The sequence below is a fragment of the Marmota flaviventris genome, chromosome 7 (assembly GCF_047511675.1).
Source record: "Marmota flaviventris isolate mMarFla1 chromosome 7, mMarFla1.hap1, whole genome shotgun sequence".
Taxonomy (NCBI): domain Eukaryota; kingdom Metazoa; phylum Chordata; class Mammalia; order Rodentia; family Sciuridae; genus Marmota; species Marmota flaviventris.
The window spans coordinates 108,028,240-108,049,832 of record NC_092504.1 but is presented as its reverse complement, the minus strand read 5'-3'; the positions used below and the strand labels follow the sequence as shown (position 1 = coordinate 108,049,832).

The 21,593-nt window shown below is 37.7% G+C and overlaps 1 protein-coding gene across 8 annotated transcripts in view; it reads left to right on the top strand.

Annotated features, from left to right (window-relative positions):
• The window catches only part of LOC114085438 (broad substrate specificity ATP-binding cassette transporter ABCG2-like), a 111,761-nt gene that overhangs the window by 63,376 nt on the left and 26,792 nt on the right, over nt 1-21,593 (top strand). The gene's annotated exons all lie outside the window — the stretch shown is intronic.

Below are 21,593 nucleotides of genomic sequence, written 5' to 3'. Positions count from 1 at the left end.
TGTGCAGTTACATAAGTCTCCCTCCCACTTCTTAATAAACTCTTAACCTTTAAATAATTTTAGATTTATAGAAAAATTGCATGGATATGGTGGAAGTTCCCATGTGCACTTTGCCCAGATTCCCATAGAGTTGATGTTTTATATACCAAGCTACGTTGTTCCAAGCCAAGAAATTAACATTGGAACATTAATTAACATTGGGACACTCTCTTTAAATCTCACCACTTTCCAGCTAATGTTCTTTTATTGTTCTTGGATCAAATTCAGGGGTGCACATTGCATCTAGCTCCCTTTATAAAAGCAAATACTTGCAGGAATTAAGAGAGCTGGTGGATCATTGGAGAACAGCCCCATGTGACTGTGGTTGCCTAGGAATACCACATAGCCAGTCTGTGGGTACCCTGCTACATCATATTGCTACATCAGTCTAGAGACATAGCTTTTTATTTTTATCTTTGAACTTAACATTGTCAGCTTTTTCACTGCCATGACTAAAGGACCTGATCAGCATAATTGTAGAGGAGAAAAGGTTTATTCAGGGGCCATGGTTTCAGAGGTCTTAGTCCATAGAAGTCTGGTTCCATTCCTCTGGGCTTGAGGTTCACCGAAAATCATGGCGGGAGAGTGTGGTAGAGATCACACCATGATCAGGAAGCAGAGAGGAAAGTCTCCACTTGCCAGATACAAATATATATATATACCCAAAGCCATGCCCCATCCCCAACTCCTCCAGCCACTCCCTACCACTTCAGTTACCACTTCAGTTACCACTGTTAATTGATATCAGGGGATTAATTCATTGATTGGGTTAAGACTCTCAGAACCTAATCATTTCTCCTCTGAACCTTCTTGCATTGTCTCACACATGAGCTTTTGGGGGACACCTCACATCCAAACTATAATAGAACTTTAAGGAACATTTTGTTTCTTATGATACAAATAATATTGTATCTGTTTTTTTTCTGGTTATTATATGAACATAAATCTCAATTAACTATTCCTGGTTTTGGTATCAGCCTTTTCATTAGTAATCATACCTCCCTCATAGTTCCCTATGTTCACAGTTCCTCTGTCCACAAAGAGAAACACATTTCTATACTTATTCACAAAATATAGCTACCAGAACAACCAAAAATTATTTATACTTTTTAAATTAATAAGAATTCAAATATATCCTGTTATGTTTATCCTCTTTTTATTATAGTCAACATTTTATGTAATTTTTATTGTGGAAAGAAAAATCATAACCAAAATTAATCATCTACTACATTTTTAAATTAAGGAATATTTTTTAAACGTGATTTATTTTTCATAAGGTAAAAAACAAAATTGAAAGCATTCCCTCTAAAAACTGGAACAAGACAGAGATGCCCTTTCTCACCACTTTTATTTAACATAGTTCTTGAAACACCGGCCAGAGCAATTAAGTAGATGAAAGAAATAAAAGTGATACAGATAGGAAAAGAGGAACTCAAATTAGCACTATTTGCCAATGATATGATTCTATACCTAGAAGACCAAAAAATTCCATGAGAAAATTTCTAGAACTAGTAAATGAATTCAGCAAAGTAGCAGAATACAAAATCAACACCCATAAATCAAAGGCATTTCTGTATATCAGTGACAAATCCTCTGAAAGGGAAATGAGAAAAACTACTCCCCCCCCAAAAAAAATACTTGGGACTCAACCTAAGGAAAGAGGTGAAAGTCCTCTACAATGAAAACTACAGAACACTAAAGAAAGAAATTAAAGAAGATCTTAGAAGATGAAAAAAAATCTCCTTTGTTCTTAGATAGGCAGAATTAATATTGTCAAAATGACCATACTATCAAAAGCACTATACATATTTAATGCAATTCCAATAAAAATTCCAATGACATTACTCATATAATAGGGAAAGCAGTCGTGAAGTTCATCTAGAAAAATAAAAGACCCAGAATAGCTAAAGCAATTCTTAGCAAAAGAGTGAAGCAGGTGGCATCACTATACCAGACCTTAAACTATATTACAGAGCAATAGTAACAAAAGTGGCCTGGTATTGGCACTAAAATAGACTTGTAGACCAATGGTGCAGAATAGAGGACAGAGACTAACCCACATAACTACAGCTATCTTATATTAGACAAAGATGCCAAAAATATACATTGGAGAAAAGATAGCCTCTTCAACAAATGGTGCTGGGAAAACTGGAAATCCATATGCAACAAAATGAAATTAAACCCCTATCTCTCACCATGCACAAAACTCAACTCAAAGTGGATCAAGGACCTAGGAATTAAACCAGAGACGCTGCTCCTAACAGGAGAAAAAGTAGGCCCAAATCTTCATCATGTCAGATTAGGTCCCGACTTCCTTAATAAGACTCCTATAGCACAAGAATTAAAGTCAAGAATAAATAAATGGGATGGATTCACACTAAAAAGCTCCTTCTCAGCAAAAGAAACAATCAGTGAGGTGAATAGAGAGCCTACACCTTGGGAGCAAATTTTTACCACTTGCACATCAGATAGAGCACTAATCTCTAGGATATATAAAGAACTCAAAAAGTAAACACCAAAATCATCATCATCATCATCATCATCATCATCATCATCATCATCCTATCAATAAATGGGCCAAGGACCTGAACAGACACTTCTCATACGATGATATACAATTAATCAACAAATATATGAAAAAATGTTCAATGTCTCTAGCAAGTAGAGAAATGCAAATCAAAACTACTCTAAGATTTTATGTCACTCCAGTCAGAATGGCAGCTATTATGCATACAAACAACAATAAGTGTTGGTGAGGATGTGGGGGAAAGGGCACACTTATACCTTGCTGGTGGGACTGTGAATTGGTAAAGCCAATATGGAAAGCAGTATGGAGATTTCTTGGAAAACTGGGAAAGGAACCACCATTTGACCCAGCTATCCTACTCCTTGGTAATGAAGATACACATTCCTCCCGATTCTGGGCAGTTTCCTGTACAGCCTGCTCTGAAAATAGGCAAGGAAATCCTTGTCTACAACTGGCTAATGAGGATATAAAAGGTCCAAACAGATACCAAGGCAGAGGTGAAAAGTGAAGGCTAGTGGGCTAAGCATATTTGGTAAAGGGAGTTAGGATTCTAGAATAGTATGGTTTGGCTTACCATACTATTCTAGTATGGTAAAGTCTGTCTATGTCTGTCTAAATTTACCACAATTCTGGGACCTTCTCAGTAAAAGCAATGAGTATTCTGACATTGACAGCCAAAAAGGATGAGAGGTACATGATTCATTGCCATGTCTTCTGGTTATTAAATCCTGACTCATCAATAAACCATACAGCAACTTAGATGATTAGTGCTATTTTAAATAAAGAAAAGAAAAATACAACTAGATAAGTGGGATCCTATGTTTAATCTGGATGTCATGTTGGCAACAACCGAATATCATCAAAAGAATTATGTGCACATGTATTTTCCACAAAATAAAAGGATATATTTTCATAATATCCATATTTTTGAGCTCAAATACAACTCTGCTTTAATTACAAGGTGGATTTCTCCAGTCCTTATATATAACAACATTTGCATAAGACAATATTACATTAAATCAAGTAGTAGCTATTACTAGAAGTGAATGGAAATCTTTTGCAATTATTATTGAACTTTTCCTGATGATTCCAGTGAGGTCAAAAGAGGGTAATGAGAGGCAGGCAAATGATATTTAAGTAAATATCTATTTACAGAGTGTCTTAGTATATCTTTCACTTCTTCTCCAGATTGTAAGGGTGATGACCATCAAGGCAATTATTTCATTTCTCTACAATGTTTTCGAAGTTTCTGGAAGTGGTTAGTAAGTAAAGGGCCAGAAAGGTCCAGGAGATGACTTGACACACAGAGGCCACTTCCTTTCCTTGTCAGTTCCAATTGAGCCTGTTATGAGGCTCTTTGTTCCAGCATTGCTTTCCTGAGATTCGAGTCATTATGTGGAAATAAAATATGTATGTTTTTGTTTCAGACTACAGGCATTTATTCAGTACCTATGAATCACACAGCTCTGGAAAGGGAAGGAAAAGCAACCCTGTTCTGTGCTAGTTAGGGGTTATCTACTGAATTAATTAATTAATGATATTCTGTCCCTATCTGTTATAGTTTTGAGTCTGGAATATCCCCAAAAGGTCATGTGTTATGTGAAGACTGGATAATGAGGCCTCTGACCTCCTCAGTGGATTAATGATGGATTAATCCATTGATAGATAAGGGGACTACTGGGAGGTGGGCTTAGTTTGAGTAGGCCACTGGAGAAATACTTCAGAATGGTCTATCTTCTCCTCAGCACCTCTCTCTCTCTCTTGCATCTTCTGCTTCCTTGCCGCCAAGAGGTGTGCAGCTTCCCTCTCTATGCCTTTCCACCATGAGGTTTCTGCTTTGGAGCCAGCACACCATGGACTTAATCTCTCTGAAACCATGAGCCAAAAATAAATTTTTCCTCCTATAAGTTGTTCTTGCCAGATAATTTTGTCACAGTGATTGAAAGTGGAATAAAAGAAAATTGGTACTGAGAAATAGAGTCATTACTAACTATATCTGATCATGCCCTTCAGGAGCCTTTGGAACCGGTTTGTGGGAGGAATTTAGAAATTCTGGTGATGATTTCTAGAAAAGTCTTAAAAATGTTGTAAGCAGAGTTTAGTGGACAATTGTGGTAGGAGTTCAAAAGACCAGAATGCCCATATGAATGCAGACGATAATGATCATTCTCATGAGGTTTCAGATCGAAATGAGAACTCCATTGGGAATTGGAGTAGAGAACATTCATGTTACATTCTGGCAGAGACTTGATCTATATTTTGTCCATGTCTGAGACTTTCTGTGAGGCTGAATTTTAAGTTGATGTCTAATTAATCTGGTGGGGAAAAAAACACAGAGAATTCTGGGGGTGGCATGGGTATAACAGTCAGCTTTAACCAGGTTTACTGTGAGAATCAGGAGCAAAAGTAGAGATGAAAGATGTGAAAAACTTATAGTTTGAACAGAAAAGACATGCATGTAAAATTGAAGCCAAGAAATCTGGGGTAGCTTGAGGAGATTACTTTCACTTAAAAAAGACTAAGTACTTTGCATAGTGATGATACAAAAGATGATTTGAAGCATCCCAAGGTTGCTCAGTCCACTCTATAATTGGTCACCCATCACGGAATAAAAGATATAAAAGTGAAAATGTCTTTGGAAGACTTTGCTTTAAGAAGAGGCCATAAGGTACCCTGCTCCAACAGGGGTAACTAAGTAATGTTTTGTTTCATAATGATTTGTTTCACCATGCTCAGCTGTCCAGGAACCCAGAGACTACTGCAGTTATGGTACAAAGGGAAGTGGCTAGTACTTGAGCTGGTGACAGACCTTGGTGTTTTCCACATGGTTCTATGTATGCAGGAATGGTAAATGCTATAGTTAGGAGTGATGTGGGCTTCCAGAATTCTAAAGGAAAATCTGGCAGGTCAGGCATTGTGTTTTGAAGTTGGAATCCCTTCAGGTGGCCCTTGAAAGGGTGACACATGAAACCATGTGAGTTAAACCAAATTTATAATGGAAACCCCAGGAATTAAGAAATGTGAGGAATGTGGAATGCCTGCCAGTCCATGAGAGATGCCATGTGGGCTACTACAGAAATGATAGGCACAGGGTTGCCCAAGCCCTTTGGGGCCCGCATCTTACTACTGAGAGTCCTGTATGCTAGATGTGGATCCATAAGCCTTGTGTGCCCTTCTAGGCTTCGGTCTTCCTTTGATCCCATTCCTTCTTCCTATACACCTATTTCTCTCCTTTGAAATGGGAATGTTTACTCTGTGCCATTATAAATAGGAAGCATGTAACTTGTTTTTTTTATTTTAACAGAGGTTCATAGCTAATAGTTTGCTTGTGTCTTAGAGGAGAATTTTGACTTGAATTTTTGAGTCATGCTAGAACTATGAAGACTTCTGGAGAAAGACTGAATGTATTTTGCATTGTGAGGTAGACATGAACTTTGGGGGCTAAGGGCAGAATGTTATGATTTGCATCTGGGATGAAAATTCATGTGTTAAGTAATGATTGGATCATAATTGTTCGGATCTCCTCTGTGAATTAATCCATTTGATGGATTCATCCTTTGGTAGCTAAAGGGACTACTAGGAGGTGGGACCTAGTTCAAGGAAGTGGGTCACTAGAGGCTTTTCCTATAAGGTCTGTCTTCTCACCAATCCATTTCTTTCTCTTTCTCTCTTCTTCTACCCATGAAGTGAGCAGCTTTCCTCTGCCATAACCTTCTGCCACGATGTTTCTGCCTTGGAGCTATAGACTGAATTCTCTGAAACTATGAGCCAAAATAAATTTATTCTCCTCTAAGCTGTTCTGGTCAGGTATTTTGATCCCAACAATGAAAATCTGATGAACCCATGATCTTTATGCATTATAAAATATATACTCTACTTCTCAACCAGATCTTATGGGTTTGAGTGTATGGCTTGTTTTTCTTTATGTCCTCCATGTTGCCTAGTAAAATGACTTGTATTTTAAAAAGTCTTAGAAACTTATTGGTGAATTTTCCATTTAAAAGAAGTGTACAGTGTGTGGAGCCCTGTAAATACCACAAAAGTAGAAGGAACACTGAAGACAGAGGAAACTTTTAGGATGGGAGCCCTTGGGAAGTCTAGTTCCTTTTACAGTGCAAGATTCTACAAGTATGAACACAATGGCCATGATAAAACTGATTTGTGACTCTTGGGATATGTTATGATAATGGTTTTGTTACCCTTCTACTGCAGGAACAGAAGAGATAAACAACCTTTCCAGGATGTAGCCATGTTGTTTTATTTGTTTGTTTGTTGTTATTGTTCTTATTGCCATGCATATGATTGGTTGAATTCCCAGCAACAAGCAGTGTGGTTCCCTCTTGGCAATTTCAGCCTATAAAGGTGATCCACGACATCACAAATTCTGTTGTTGTTGTTTTCTCTTGCAGCCTGTGAGATTTATCTTTTGTTTCTTTTCATTTACTATGTGGTGGAAGAAATAATAGAAACTTGCATATACAAGCTACACTATTTCAGAAATAGTGTATTTCTGGAATTGTCTAGATGTTTTCATTGTGGTAGGCTGAAGAACAACAAAGTCCATACTCTATTCAAAAAGTATGTTAATTCCAGCCCTTTATTTCTTCAGTCCTGTAGGTCTTGATATTCCCAGAAAAGAATCTAAAAATTCCTTTCTGTTAATAAGTTAATAAGTATTTTCTAATATGGAAGTCAAAATTTTTCTGACTATAAAATGAAGAGGCATTTACAGTAAGCTCTCAATTAACAACACTAATCATTAGGTAACCTCATTAATTCATATTTGGGTTTGGCACGTCATGTGAGATGGGTGGAAGAAAACAGCTTTTGCTACTGATATATTCTTCAATTGCTAATAAAAATTGACTTATGTTTTTCTGCACCTGTATTGAGTTACAGCAAGAAGAAACATCCTGATAATTTTGTGACTGATAGAGCAAACTTCCAGCAATTTAAAATTTTCTGTGAAAAATTCAAAGAGAAAAAATTGAATTATATACCACAAAGTTCTCTGCATATTTTAGTCAGCTTTTTAATTGCTGTGACTAAAAAGCTGAAAGAACAATTTTTAGAGGATGAAAAGTTTATTTGGGGGCTCACAGTTTTAGAGGTCTCAATCCATAGACAGCAGGCTCCATTTCTTGTGGCTCAAGGTAAGGCAGAAAATCATGGCAGAAAAGCATGGTGGAGGAAAACAGCTTATTTGATGATCAGGAAGCAGACAGAGAAAAAAAGAGAGGCTCCTCTACTCACCAGATACAAAATATACACCCCCAAAGGCATGCACCCAATGACTCACCTCCTCCAACACCTACCTGTATTCAGTTATCGCTAAAGTAACCCCATGGTGGGGGGGAAATTAATCACTGATTAGGTTAAGGCTCTCATAACTCAATCATTTCTCTTCTAAACCTTCTTGCATTGTCTCACATATGAGCTTTGGGGGGATACTTCACATCCAAACCATAACACTGTATAAGGTAGAGGAAACCATAAGGCAGTGTTCTACAGTCAAGATAGCAGCATCTTTTACCTGCTATGCCTGTCCTTGACTCTACTGTAACTTCTAGCACTTGTTCAATTTGTTTTCCCTTCATCTGAATCAGTTTTAATCATCACAACCAGTACCCTCTACAGGCCTTGGTATAAAAATAAACTTTCACCAGTGTATCTTCTTTCAGTAATAAGAGATGACCTTTTACTAAGTCTTGTTGTACTTCCAAGCACATAATAATGTGCCCAATTGTTACTTGCTTAAAAGTTTTTATTGGCATGGCTCTGCCATATTCTATATCAGGACTTCCCACTATTCTACCATAGAAATGACCCTCTGAAATCTCAGTAAATGATGCATTACCTGTTAGCATTCACCTTTGTATGTGCATTCCTTGTGACAATTATTTTTTCCCTTGCATCTTTCAAAAACTTCTTTGGCCTTTCTGAATCATTTATATCAAGTCAGTATCAAATCATTTCTAACTGGTATTAGTTAAGATACATAGATAGAAATTATGTTTTTCATATATGAGTGAATAAAATCGGTATAAAACAATTATGTGTAGCAATACATATAGTTTTAGCAATAATAGTAGCAAAAATAGTAACTGCTTCCACTCTAGAAGTTATGTGTTAGCTAGCAACAGTTCCAAGTCCTTTCCATTTAAAAAAAAAAACAACAAAACAAAACAAAAAACACATGTTTAGTTCTTACACTAATCCTTTCTATTTAAAAAAAATAGCACATTTTTTGTGGTACTGAGGATTGACCTCAGGGGCACTCTATCACTGAGCTACATTCCCAGCCCTTCTAAATTTTATTTTGAGATAGGATCTCACTAAGTTGCCAAGGCTGGTCTTGAACTTGCCTCAGCCTCCTGAGTTGCTGGGTTTACAGGCATGAGCTATAATGCTCAGCTCTACTAACCCTTTTAATCACTTGCCCTGCCTCTCAATCCATGTGATGTGTGCTTAAGAAAAAACTTTAACTTAAAATCTGGATTTCTACAAAATAGATACAATGTGGAACCCACAGAACCCTGCTACACTCAGAACTGTTCCCATCCTTCATGATGGTTGTGTAAACTAATGTAAATACTTAATTGTCATATTCCCAAGTTACAAAAGAATTTTAGTGTTTATGGAATGAGGAGAAGCAGCAATTCTACAAATAATTTGTCAAAATATATCTGTACTAAGTGATAACAGAATGCAGTTCATATATACATTAAAAATTACTCTAAACACAATTATTGCTTACAGCTTTTAAGGATGAAAACCCTACTTTATGGTCTACATAGATTTAATTGTATTTAAATTATTGGGAATAATGGTAACAATTTTGATATTATTCTAATCGATTAGAAAACTCATTTCTTTTCTCCCAAATAAATTTAATAGTGATAAAAGACTGCTAAGAATAATTCAACATTTTTTTATCTTATATGCATATCAGGGAAAATAATGACTGCATACTCTAATATATTGTATTTATTTTATAAGTTGCATGTATGCGTGGGTGTATGTATGTGTGTACATGTATTGGTGTAATAGATATATCTTCAAAAACATACACATTCATAAAAATATTTTAAAATAGAATTAAATTAAATATAAATAGAATTTTAACATTTTCTTACCACCCACAAATTTTCAAGTTTTCTTCACTCCCTCCAGGGAATTGTCTTGAACCCACTACGGAAATCCCTGGAGAAATAGCCGATGGTATCACTGAATTTGAGGATAGTGTCTTTGGCTCAACACTCCCTGTTTTTTGCTAGTATTTGAAAATTCACTTTTTCTTTTCATTTTTCTCTCTGAACACTACAAGGCAGCAATTCAGTATACTTTTATAAAGAACAAGAAGAGCCACTGGAATCCCCACCTTTTCTTTGAAAGATTCTCTGAACCATCAGTAAAGGGAGCCAAGGCTTTCTGTTTTATTGGGTACAAATTTGTCTACCTGAAAATCTAAAAATAATAATAATAATTGTATTCTAAATTTCACTTCTCACAATCACTTTGACAATATTTCTTCTATTTTCATATTTTGTTTCTTCAGCAAATACTCTGAAATCAACAGTTAGCTATTTGTCTTAAGCAATAGTCTCTCAAAATTAGAATAAGAAAAGATCTTGAGGGCAAGGGTTGGGGGTTTGCATAGCTGGAGGTTTTGCAAAACTGTGAAAGCAAGTAATCTTTATCAGGTGTTGTTTCATCCATTATGTCAAGAATGGTCAGGTGGGACCTAGTGGGAGGTAAGAAAGTTTCTGTTGCCTGAGAGTAGCTTCAACTCATCACAAAATATTATCAATTGCACTCAGAGTAAAGCAGACAGATGCAAATGGAGACAGAGATGCCAAAGCTTTAATTCTGTTTTTAGCCATCTATGAGACATTTTCAGGCAAAAGTGAGATGTCTAAGTCCTTGTTACATTTTTACCCTTTGTCTTTTCCAATTTTCAATCTTAAGGGACTTAGCCAGTTATTTGTAAATGTTTCTAACAGCAGATTAATATTTTATGAAAATCTTGTGTTTTAAAAAAGAGAATAAGATTTTGATTTTATATCAATAAATTTTGACCTTATAAAAACCCTTAAATAACTTAATTATGACCAATTTAATCACATGTAAAATTTTTATATACTGTGAGTTATATAAATATTCTACAATTTGTTTAAAATGTTATTTTTTCCCCTTTTTCCCCCATCTTAGACTTTAGTATAAAAATCTTACTTTACAATACAAAATCCTTTCTCATCCAAAAACATTTTCAAGCACTAGAATCCCTCACCTCTCAGAGAAGAGGAATTATGCACACAAGGGTTGAGTTCTCTGATTAGATGGGGTGTGTGTGTGTGTGTGTGTGTGTGCGTGTATGTATTATTTTAGAAAGAAGAAATGTGTAGGCTTTCAGGCAAGCTTCTTTGAACATCAAGTCTTATGACAGTCATTTGATATTTGGTGTCCAGACTGTTTCTCTGTAGGTAAGCAAACAATGTTACGGCTGTGACGAGTCCTTGCTTTCCAGAATGCTGAAATATAACACGGGAGAAGCATGCAAGTATAGAGTGGAAAGTGGAAGTCTTTATTAAAAGACAGCAGAAATGACTTCTTCCTGGAGGAAGAGGTGGATCCGTGGAATAGCTAAGGTCTTCTTTTAGTCCTCCCACATTCCTGTCCTTTGTTTCCCTCTAACCTGCAGTGATAGAATGCAGGTGGGAAGGCCAAAAGGTGGGAGATAGGTGGACTGGAGGAGTAATTTGGGCAGGAAGGGTCTGGGGTGGTTTGATTAGCACCTCCCTGTTTGCTGGGAGCTGCTTCATTAACAGTTCCTTAGGATGGGTTGGAGCCTTGGGGACATTAACATTTCAATTTCCCCAAGTGCTGCTCGGGGTTTCCTGGACTCCATTCGATAATGGTCTCCATTTTCTAGACTCAATTTACCTAACTACACTAACTACCTATCTTTAAATCTGGCTTCACTAGTTTAATGTTTTATAGATGTCCTTTATATAGGATAATGAGTCAAAATAGGTTAAGGGAAACAGAAGGGGGAAGATGTATCTTCTATAATTTCTCTGAGCTGGGGAAGAAAATTATCATTTATCTACTCTGGGATCAACTCTTTGCCTGCCTGATCTAATGGGGACAAGAAGAGAGTTTGCTATTTAGTGGTGGAGACAAACCAGAATGCATAAGAGTACATCATCTTTAAGTGAAATTATTGCATCCTACAAGAAAATTAAAACACATGTACAGAATAGTACAAGTGTTACTGATATAGGACAGAAGAGGCTGGACACCTGAGGAATTTTCAGGAAGCAGGTTTATTGGCTACAGCCAGCCAGGCCAGAGTATGGCTCATGCCTGAAATTCTCTGGACCTAGAGTCTAGAAATTCTTTTAAGTTTTATACTCAGTAGAGTAGTTACATGTCAGTGGGTGGGAACTTAATAGTTAGTCCTTGACCCATATTCTTAGGTTAGACAGAGGTTTCACATGTTTTTTTCTGCAAACCTGGCAATTACAAGAAAGAGGAAGCTTCAAACCACATTGAACTTTCCGCAGAACTCTTGTGAAATCCTGTTGACAGTCTTCATAAAAATCTTTCTGACAAGAAGAGCAGCTAGGAACGGTGACTACCAGCAGAACAGGCCCAGCGGTCTGCTGAGGGGCAGAGCCACACCCTCCCCCCGCGCCTGCAAGGTAGGCGGAACTGTGACGACCCAAAGAACAGGCCCAGTGGCCCGCGGAGGGGCAGAGCTGCCAACCATGCCTGCAAGGTAGGCGGACCTCCCACCCCCCGGGAGAACAGGCCCAGCGACCTGCTGAGGGGCAGAGCCGCCCACTCCCCCCGTGCCTGCAAGCTGCCAACCACGCCTGCAAGCCGCCCACTCCCCCCCCCGGAACTGTGACCACCAAAAGAATAGACCCAGCGGCCCGCAGAGGGGCAGAGCCGCCCCCCGCGCCTGCAAGGTAGGCGGACCTGTGACCACCAACAGAACAGGCCAGACTTGCAACCGACAGATAGAACAGTCCCAGCGGCACGCAGAGGGGCAGAGCCGTCGCCCGCGCCTGGAAGGTAGGCAGACCTGCTACCGACTAGCAGAACAGGCCCAGCGGCCTGCCAGCGTGGTAGGCACATTGCCCCAATTGGAGGAGGGGCAGAGCCGCCGCCCATGACTGCGAGGGAGACTTTGCAACTATACAAGAGCAATATAAATATATAGAGGGAAAATTCAATAGCACAACAGTTTCACCAAGCAGAAAGAAACGCGAACAGTATGAAGAGACAAGGAAAGAAAGGACCACAAGCAATGCAGTTCAACTCAACGTTAGAAGAGGTAATAGCTGCAGCAGATGGAATGTCAGATAAAGAAATCAGGATATACATGCTTCAGATGATCTGGAGTCTCAAAGAAGACATCAGACAACAAAATCAGACAATGAAAGATCACTTCAACAATGAATTATATAAACAAATCCAAGAAGCAAAAGATCAACTATACAGGGAGATAGAGGTTATAAAAAACAAACAAACAGAAATCCTAGAAATGCAGGAAGCAATAAACCAACTTAAAAACTCAATGGAGAATACTACCAGCAGAGTAGAACACTTAGAAGATAGAACATCAGACAATGAAGACAAAGTATTTCAACTGGAAAAGAACATAGACAGCTCAGCAAGACTGTTAAGAAACCATGAGCAGAACATCCAAGAAATATGGGATAACATTAAGAGACCAAACTTAAGAGTCATTGGGATACAGGAAGGGACAGAGCTCCAAACCAAAGGAATGAGCAGTCTATTCAATGAAATAATATGAGAAAACTTCCCAGACTTGAAGAATGAGACAGAATGCCAAATCATAGAAGCCTACAGGACGCCGAATGTGCCAAATAATAAGAGATCCACACCTAGACACATTATAATGAAGATGCCCAACATACAGAATAAGGAGAGAATTTTAAAAGCTACAAGAGAAAGGAAGCAGATTACATTTAGGGGTAAGCCAATCAGGATAACAGCTGATCTTTCAACACAGACTCTGAAAGCTAGAAGATCCTGGAATAACATATTTCAAACACTGAAAGAAAATGGGTTCCAACCAAAAATTGTGTATCCAGCAAAATTAAGCTTCAGGATGGAAGATGAAATTAAAACTTTCCACGATAAACAAAAGTTAAAAGAATTTGCAGCTAGAAAACCATCTCTTCAAAACATCCTTGGCAAAACATTACAGGAAGAGGAAATGGAAAATAACAATGAAAACCAACAGTGGGAGGTAGGACAGTAAAGGGGGGAAAAATAATCAAAGAGGAAAACAAACCATGTTTAGTAACAGAAATAAACAAATATGGCTGGAAGAACAACCCATATCTCAATAATAACCCTAATTGTTAATGGCTTAAACTCACCAATTAAGAGACACAGGCTAGTAGAATGGATCACAAAACAAGACCCAACAATATGCTGCCTACAGGAAACGCATTTGATAGGAAAAGACGTACATAGGCTGAAGGTGAAAGGTTGGGAAAAATCATATCACTCATATGGACTTCGGAAACAAGCAGGAGTGTCCATACTCATATCAAATAAAATAGATTTCAAGCCAAAGTTAATCAAAAGGGATAAAGAGGGACACTACATACTGCTCAAGGGAACCATACACCAACAAGACATAACAATCATAAATATATATACCCCAAACAATGGTGCAGCTATGTTCATCAAACAAACTCTTCTCAAGTTCAAGAGTCTAATAGACCACCATATAATAATCATGGGAGACTTCAACACACCTCTCTCACCACTGGACAGATCTTCCAAACAAAAGTTGAATAAGGAAACTATAGAACTCAATGACACAATTAATAACCTAGACTTAATTGACATATGTAGAATATACTACCCAACATCAAGCAGTTACACTTTTTTCTCAGCAGCACATGGATCCTTCTCAAAAATAGATCATATATTATGTCACAGGGCAACTGTTAGACAATATAAAGGAGTAGAGATAATACCATGCATCTTATCTGATCATAATGGAATGAAACTGAAAATCAACGATAAAAGAAGGAAGGAAAAATCATGCATCACTTGGAGAATGAACAATAGGCTACTGAATGATCAATGGGTTATAGAAGACATCAAGGAGGAAATTAAAAAATTCTTAGAGATAAATGAAAACACAGACACAACATATCGGAATCTATGTGACACATTGAAAGCAGTTCTAAAAGGAAAATTCATTACGTGGAGTTCATTCCTTAAAAAAAGAAAAAACCAACAAATAAATGATCTCATACTTCATCTCAAAATCCTAGAAAAAGAAGAGCAAAACAACAGCAAAAGGAGTAGAAGGCAAGAAATAGTTAAAAACAGAGCTGAAATTAATGAAATCGAAACAAAAGAAACAATTGAAAAAATTGACAAAACAAAAAGTTGGTTCTTTGAAAAAATAAATAAAATCGACAGACCCTTTGCCGTGCTAACAAAGAGAAGAAGGGAGAGAACTCACATTACTAGCATACGGGATGAAAAAGGCAATATCACAACAGACACTTCAGAAATACAGAAGATAATTAGAAATTATTTTGAATCCTTATACTCCAATAAATTAGAAGATAGTGAAGGCATCAATAAATTTCTTAAGTCATATGATCTGCCCAGATTGAGTCAGGAGGATATAGACAACCTAAACAGACCAATATCAATTGAGGAAATAGAAGAAACCATCAAAAGACTACCAACTAAGAAAAGCCCAGGACCGGATGGGTATACAGCAGAGTTTTACAAAACCTTTAAAGAGGAACTAATACCAATACTTTTCAAGCTACTTTAGGAAATAGAAAAAGAGGGAGAACTTCCAAATTCATTCTACGAGGCCAACATCACCCTGATTCCTAAACCAGACAAAGACACTTCAAAGAAAGAAAACTACAGACCAATATCTCTAATGAACCTAGATGCAAAAATCCTTAATAAAATTCTGGTGAATCGGATACAAAAACATATCAAAAAAATTGTGCACCATGATCAAGTAGGATTCATCCCTGGGATGCAAGCCTGGTTCAATATACGGAAATCCATAACTGTTATTCACCACATCAATAGACTTAAAAATAAGAACCATATGATCATCTCGATAGATGCGGAAAAAGCATTCGACAAAGTACAGCATTCCTTTATGTTCAAAACTCTAGAAAAACTAGGGATAACAGGAACATACCTCAATATTGTAAAAGCAATCTATGCTAAGCCTCAGGCTAGCATCATTCTGAATGGAGAAAAATTGAAGGCATTCCCTCTAAAATCTGGAACAAGACAGGGATGCCCTCTCTCACCACTTCTGTTCAACATAGTTCTCGAAACACTGGCCAGAGCAATTAGACAGACGAAAGAAATTAAAGGCACAAAAATAGGAAAAGAAGAACTTAAATTATCACTATTTGCAGCAGACATGATTCTATACCTAGCAGACCCAAAAGGGTCTACAAAGAAACTATTAGAGCTAATAAATGAATTCAGCAAAGTGGCAGGATACAAAATCAACACACATAAATCAAAGGCATTCCTGTATATCAGCAACAAATCCTCTGAAATGGAAATGAGGACAACTACCCCATTCACAATATCTTCAAAAAAAATAAAATACTTGGGAATCAACCTAACAAAAGAGGTGAAAGACCTATACAATGAAAACTACAGAACCCTAAAGAGAGAAATAGAAGAAGATCTTAGAAGATGGAAAAATATACCCTGTTCATGGATAGGCAGAACTAACATCATCAAAATGGCGATATTACCAAAAGTTCTCTATAGGTTTAATGCAATGCCAATCAAAATCCCAACGGCATTTCTTGTAGAAATAGAGAAAGCAATCATGAAATTCATATGGAAAAATAAACGACCCAGAATAGCAAAAACAATGCTAAGCAGGAAGTGTGAATCAGGCGGTATAGCGATACCAGACTTCAAACTATACTACAGAGCAATAGTAACAAAAACAGCATGGTACTGGTACCAAAACAGGCGGGTGGACCAATGGTACAGAATAGAGGACACAGAAACCAATCCACAAAACTACAACTATCTTATATTTGATAAAGGGGCTAAAAGCATGCAATGGAGGAAGGATAGCATCTTCAACAAATGGTGCTGGGAAAACTGGAAATCCATATGCAACAAAATGAAACTGAATCCATTTCTCTCGCCATGCACAAAAGTTAATTCAAAATGGATCAAGGAGCTTGATATCAAATCAGAGACACGCCGTCTGATAGAAGAAAAAGTTGGCTACGATCTACATACTGTGGGGTCGGGCTCCAAATTCCTCAATAGGACACCCATAGCACAAAAGTTAATAACTAGGATCAACAAATGGGACTTACTCAAACTAAAAAGTTTTTTCTCAGCAAAAGAAACAATAAGTGAGGTAAATAGGGAGCCTACATCCTGGGAACAAATCTTTACTCCTCACACTTCAGATAGAGCCCTAATATCTAGAGTATACAAAGAACTCAAAAAATTAGACAATAAGATAACAAATAACCCAATCAACAAATGGGCCAAGGACCTGAACAGACACTTCTCAGAGGAGGACATACAATCAATCAACAAGTACATGAAAAAATGCTCACCATCTCTAGCAGTCAGAGAAATGCAAATCAAAACCACCCTAAGATACCATCTCACTCCAGTTAGATTGGCAGCCATTATGAAGTCAAACAACAACAAGTGCTGGCGAGGATGTGGGGAAAAGGGTACACTTGTACATTGCTGGTGGGACTGCAAATTGGTGCAGCCAATTTGGAAAGCAGTATGGAGATTTCTTGGAAAGCTGGGAATGGAGCCACCATTTGACCCAGCTATTCCCCTTCTTGGTCTATTCCCTAAAGACCTAAAAAGAGCATGCTACAGGGACACTGCTACATCAATGTTCATAGCAGCACAATTCACAATAGCAAGACTGTGGAACCAACCTAGATGCCCTTCAATAGATGAATGGATAAAAAAAATGTGGCATTTATACACAATGGAGTATTACTCTGCATTAAAAAATGACAAAATCATAGAATTTACAGGGAAATGGATGGCATTAGAGCAGATTATGCTAAGTGAAGCTAGCCAATCCCTAAAAAACAAATGCCAAATGTCTTCTTTGATATAAGGAGAGTAACTAAGAACAGAGTAGGGTCGAAGAGCATGAGAAGAAGATTAACATTAAACAGGGATGAGAGGTGGGAGGGAAAGGGAGAGAGAAGGGAAATTGCATGGAAATGGAAGAAGACCCTCAGAGTTATACAAAAGTACATACAAGAGGAAGTGAGGGGAAAATAATACAAGGGGGAGAAATGAATGACAGTAGAGGGGGTAGAGAGAGAAGAGGGGAGGGGAGGGGGGGGGGGATAGTAGAGGATAGGAAAGGCAGCAGAATACAACAGACACTAGTATGGCAATATGTAAATCAATGGATGTGTAACTGATGTGATTCTGCATTTCGTATATGGGGTAAAAATGGGAGTTCATAACCCACTTGAATCAAAGTGTGAAATATGATATATCAAGAACTATGTAATATTTTGAACAACCAACAATAAATAAAAAGAATAGCAGCTTAATTATGACAGGATTCTTTGGGGTAGGGATATCTGGTCTGCTTCATAATCATTAGGGATCACAGACAAGGTTAAAAAACATTTTGGGATGAGTAGGTAAGCCCTAATTGTGTCCCCCAATTTTTGTGGTTTCTAGATAAATAGTTTTTAGGCAGGTTAATTCTTATAAAATCTTATCAGCATTGTTTTCTATTTATCTTGTTATCTTGATGTAGAAACAACAAAATATTTTGCCAGGGCACAGGCCTCTCCTTCCTGTTCTAGAAGGCAGTTCAATGCTAATCTGTTATCTATGACCATTTGAGTCAGAGAGTCTATGGAGTTTGAAATAACTTGAAATATTGCCTGTTTCAGAGTCAATCTCAAAGTAGATGAAATATTTTGAGCTCTGATTATACTGCTTTGCTTGGGGAACTTTCCCCACACTCCTGAGGATGTGCCCCTACTTCTCAGGAAAGTGCCACTACTTTTCCTGGTATGGCTGACAGACTCACGTGGAACCTGTGTAGAGGCCAGCTCATTCCCCCTCCTGGGAATTTGTAATCAAAGTATTAGCTGACAATGGGGCAGCGATGAATTGTGGAAACCTTAGTGGCTACTCTTGGGGATTGAGCAGAGAGATTCAGGGAAATCTAATCTGTAAAGAGAAACAATGGTGAAGCAGAAGTAGAGATGACAGACCATGTGGCTTGGATACAGTATGCGTGACACCTCCTGCAATTCTGTGAGAACTCTTGTTAAAGCAATAATCAGATCACAAAAATAATCAGACTAGGTCTTCCCATTTTATGGCTTAAGAGAGTAAGAAAAGTCCTCTGAGGACTATAATACTATCATCCTATCTGGAGAAGGCAAGCATATTCAATTGCCAATCTCCAGACATTTTGTGTCAATCAGTATATCATACTGATTATATCATACTCATCATACTGGGGTACATTTCAAGATTGGCATGGTCTAAATTTCTTTATGGATCTAATTTTTGGGGGTCTCTTAAAGGTACAAAAACAGGTTGTTAATTACTTTTCCTGGTATCTCAGTATCTCAGATTCTTGGGTCTACTTGAGATAAAATAATTTTAAATATATTTTTGTAATGTTTATTTATTGAGGTCATTATTAATGTTCCTAGGAGAGGTGGTAAGCTTCTGGGTGCTTAGTAAATATTTGCACCCAGAGGGACTAGAACATCTCTTCCCAATAGTGACATGGGACACTGGTAGAGCCAGAAAAGCCTGAGAAAATATTAAGTTCTCAAATCTATAAATTGAGCATTTTGTAAATCATTAGATCTTAGGGATCCTACCTACAGCAGTCACAACACAAGTTTGACTAGAAAGGAGGTTCAAATAAGATGAAAAAATGAAGCCCTCATACTCAATGGAAAACTGTTGTCTCTGTCATGTCAGGAGTCACATGAGGCTCTTCTGTGGTGATGTTCAGTTGGTGAAAGGGGGCTCTGAGAGACTTGGGTCATCCTCAGTCTTTCGGAGTGGCCATAATGGAAGCATAAGGCATTGCCTTCCTTCAGAGGTAAGGGCAATGTCATGTCCAGTGATTTCCATCTTTACAGGGGTGGCATTGCCCAGGACAAGGTGGCTACCATTGAAGGCAGCTCTTGGTCCACTACCCAGATCTGCAACATCTATTGTGTCTCTAGACCTCCCTTTTTTGTTATATGTGCCTCTTGGGTGACCCTAAATTTTCATGGGTTTACCATTTAGAGCAACAGCAAGTAATTTGGCTTGTTCTCTTGCCTGCTATCATCTCTTCTGAGCCTTTATGGTATCTTCTACCTTGTTCCTCTTGTTGAGAATACCAAAGGCCAAATTTAAAAGTAGACTAATAGGGATCTGAGAACCCACATTCTGTTTTTAAAGGTTTGTTATTGTTGATGATGATGTTGTTGTTTTAAATTTCTGGAGCAAATTGGCTAAAGAAATGGAAAAAAAAAATATGTGCCCTGCAAAATTTGTCCTTCATGGAACCTGGGATCAACATTTGTATATTTTCAGAGGGCTTTTGACAGCCGTCCCAAGAAAAGAGCAGGGTTTTTATATACAATCCTGTGTTATTGCCCTAATATTTTCATTAACTCATTTATGTATACACTTCTCATTCTTTCCTTGAACAAGTGATCATATGATTGTACATTTTCAGATCTGCACTATGGATCTGAAAATTCCAATTAGGCTTTCATCTGGGCACTGCAGTTCCTCTTACAAGCTGAGTGTGTGTGGTCATAGCGACTTCCTCTACATAAGCTTGGCCAGTAGCCCAAATATAGACCTTTTCCTTCAGGCTGCAACAGGCATAAAGGATTACCTGAATATTAGCCCATGTTAAGTCAAAAGAAATAGTCAACCCTTGAAACTCACCTATAAATTTTCTAGGGTCCTCTGATAGTAAACTCAGTTTTTGTTTGCATTGAGTTAAATCAGCCATGGATAAAAGGTCACGTATTCTCGTTGTACCTTGTTCTCTGTCATTCTATAAACAAATTGGACAAATGTTTGAAGATTTTTAACTTCTTCAGTGGTAAGATATTCCATTTTGTGTGGTGCTGGCTGGGATGTTTCCCCAGTAAGGTTAGAGTATAAAGGATACCAGGAGAAAGTGCCAGTGTAGTGGGCAGGAGACACGGGGTGATAGATTGAAGATTCTGCAGGATCATATTCAGAGGAAGGAAGATTCTCCAAAGTTGCGGCTTGATTTTTTTTTTCTTTTTAACCTGAGTTCTTTGTGTGCATTGTGCAGGAAAGGTCTGCTTGGGGTGCTCAAAAAACACATTTCCATAGAATCTGATTTTTTTTTCTTTTCCTCAGGAGAATGTAAGCATAGCACGTTTTGCATGAGCCCCTACGCTCTGGGGAGTTGATATAGGGTCATGAAAGCCTGACCATGCAGGATTTCAGTCTATTTCCCTTCTTGTTTACAAAATAGGTCAAACTAAAATGTTGTGATAAAATTTTAAATGCCATTTTTTTTAGCCAAATTTTTTCATTTACCAATTTTTACTGTGGTCATGTGGGCAAAGGAACAGTCATTTCACAGAGTAAATATCAATGGTCAACAAACATATAAAAATGTTCAACATCTCTAAAAATTAGAGAAATGCAAATTAAAACTACACTGAGATTTCACCTCACTCCAGTCAGAATGGCAGTTATCAAAAATAATAATACATGTTGGCAAAGATGTGGGGGAAAGGGTACACTCATTTATTGATGGTGGGACTGCAAATTGGTACAACCACTATGAAAAGCAGTATGGAGATTCCTCAAAAAAACTAGGACTGGAACCAACATTTGACCCACTTATCTCACTCCTCAGCATATAGTCAAAGCACTTAAAATCAGCATACTATAGTGATGTGACCACATCAATGTTGACAGCAGCTCAACT